At 36.1% G+C, this 3,374-nt stretch overlaps 1 long non-coding RNA gene across 1 annotated transcript; it reads left to right on the plus strand.

Annotated features, from left to right (window-relative positions):
• Positions 1 to 1,221: 1,221 nt before the first annotated feature.
• LOC122142994 lies at positions 1,222 to 3,017 on the plus strand. Its single transcript, XR_006158910.1, has 2 exons — positions 1,222 to 1,385; positions 2,486 to 3,017. It is a non-coding gene; the product is annotated as an uncharacterized LOC122142994 (long non-coding RNA).
• The last annotated feature ends 357 nt before the right edge of the window (positions 3,018 to 3,374 follow it).

Here is a 3,374-nt window from a genome sequence, read left to right on the forward strand (position 1 = left end):
CACACTCAGCACACACACACAACACCCACACACACACACACACACTCAAGCACAGACACACAGCATGCAACGACACACACTCACCGCAGCCCCACACACACACACCCACCCACAGACACACACCCAGCCACACAAACACACACACACAGACACAAACACAGACACACACACAATCACACAAGACACACTCACTCACACAGACACGCACAGACACACACTCACAGAAAAACACACTCAAACTCATCACTCACGCACAGACAGACACCACACACACACACAACCCACACACACTCACTCACTCCAGACACTCACGCACAGACACACACACACTCACTCACTCACGCACAGACACTCACGCACAGAAACCACACACAGACACAGACACACACACACACAACACACACACACACACTACACACTCACACACTCACACACCACGCACACTCACGCACAAACACCACACTCACTCACTCACATCACACACAACACAGACACACACAGACAAGACCACACACACACACACACACACACACACACACACACTCACTCACACACCACACACTCACAGCACACACTCCAACACGCACAGAACACACACACACTCACTCACGCACAGACACTCACGCACAGACACACACACAGACACACACACACACACACACACTCACTCACGCACAGACACTCACGCACAGACACACACACACTCACTCACTCGTACAGACACCTCACGCACACACTCACAGACACACACACACACACACACACACACACACACACTCACTCACTCACGCACACACTCACAGACACACACACACACACACACTCACAGACACACACATACACACACAAACATACACACACACACACACGCACACAGACACACACACACACACAGACACACACACTCACAGACACTCACGCACAGACAGACACACACACACACACACACACTCACAGACACACACATTCACACACACATACACCCACACACACGCACACACTCCAGACACACACACCCACACACCTCACAGACATACACATACACACACACATACACACACACACACACACACACGCACACAGACACACACACACACACAGACACACACACTCACAGACACACATAATAACAGACACATACACATACACAGACACACTCGCACACACACACTCACGCACAGACACAGACACACACACACACACAAATAAACAGACACACACACACACACACACACACTCACAGACACACATAAAAACATACACAGACACACACACACACAAACCAGACAGTGTGTGCTGCTGAAGTGTCAGTAATGTGAGTGTTGTGTTGTCTTGCAGTGTGTCTTCCTGCAGGAAATCAACACCGAGACACTGACTGGAAGGAGGTGAGCCAAACACAGCTCTGATTCATGTTTATAAAACAAACCCTATAATGGTCATTGCTGGAACTCTATAAACATTAAAAAACTGAGAATTAATTAGGATCGTTTTAATATAAGAATCTGCAATTTTTTTAATCAGAAACATTTATTAAAGTAACCAAATTGAAGAAATTAATGGCAATTCAGTATTTGATTTAACAATTGATTTTTTTAAAATATTTTTTAATATAAAATGATTAATAATTGCATTTGATGTATCTGTTTTTTATAATTGATTTCTCACAAAAATAGCTGAGAATCTGTCATTATATTCCATTTTAGAATGGAAAACTTACAATTAATGTATATTTGATAATAATAATTATCTAAACAATGATAATTAGCAATGTTATTAATTTATCTACTATTATTACTGTTGTCAATTACAGTTATACTTCAAGATAAGAATTATAATATTATTAAATAATTTCAAACCATTTATTTATAATAATAATTAGTAGTAGTTTGAAATAATTATAAAGAAAATTATAAACTGTTGTACTGTACTGTAAAATAAATTAATGTTTATTACTTTATTTAAATGAAACTGATAATACCAAAAAATATGATCATGTTGATAGAGTAAAAATTTAGCAATTATTAAATAAAATGCAACAAATTTATGACAATATTCAATTTAGCAATTTATTTATTTTTTCTATACAATCTGAAATTATTAATAATTGTATTTATATATATATATATATATATATATATATATATATATATATATATATTATAAAATTATCATTGAAATTTGTTTGTTTGTTTTTCTCCCACTATTCTAATTTATTTAAAATGAAATAAACACACAGATAAATAGATAATAATCAGTGATTTTATAATGTAACCATTTATAAAAATAGCATATGAAATATATGAATTTTAAATTAATAAATTAATGTTAATTAATTATATTAAAATTTTTATTATTGATGAAAAAATAGACAAAACACCATTATAAAATGCTAATAATTTTTGATAACTAAATGAATTTCAGGTTATTGCCAAACTAAATTGAATATTATATTTGTAATTGTATTACTTATTTTTTTTGTCCTCAGCTTTACAAAAAGAAGTATAAGCAGAGGAAGGAGAATGAGCGCCGGGGCAGATGCCGCTTTTTCCCGCCTCACGTGCCTCCGATTTTCCCGCTCAACCCCGTCCCGTCCTCTCCACTTCCTTTTCCTCTCTATCCTCCCGGCATCATCGGCGGAGATTACGACCAGGCGCCCGTCATCCTGCCCCGCCCACGCTTCGACCCCATTGGCCCGCTCCCGGGTCATCTGCCAGGATTGGGCGTTCCCATTGGCCGACGGAGCCTGAGGCCGGGAGGAAGTCGACCGGCGGACGTCCGGAGAGGTTTCATTTGAACACTTTAAAATGCTCATCTTCCCAAACAGAGCAAGGTCCAATTATTTTGATTGTTTGATTTTTTTTTTTTTTTTGTGTTCTTCATTAATTAAAGCATTCCTGCGAAATTCAGACGCGAATATTCATTACAGGAATAATTCACCCAAAAACATTACAGATGATGCTTTTTAGAGCAAGATGTGTTTAAGGCATAAACAACATTCAATAAAAAGTTCAGAATGACTTTTACTGTGTCGTAAGTTTGATTGCTTTGAGATCATATTTCATATTTGATCACATTATCATGATCAAATGTTATTTCATATTAAAATGTTAATTTACAACAGCAACATATTTCAAATTGGAGTTAAAATAATAATTATAACTTTATTACACTGTTTGGTAATATTATTGGATTTTTTTTATTTGATATTTTGTCATTTGTACTGTAAATCAGTCTTTTTATAGTTAAAATATTTAGTTTAAAATATTATTAGACTGAAAATAATAAAATACAATTTTTTTTATGAAATAGAAAAAACTCATTTTTTTATTTTTTATTTTACAGCACAATTGTAATTTACAAAAGTATTATATTTA

Source organism: Cyprinus carpio, unplaced genomic scaffold, assembly GCF_018340385.1.
Source record: "Cyprinus carpio isolate SPL01 unplaced genomic scaffold, ASM1834038v1 S000000545, whole genome shotgun sequence".
NCBI lineage: Eukaryota > Metazoa > Chordata > Actinopteri > Cypriniformes > Cyprinidae > Cyprinus > Cyprinus carpio.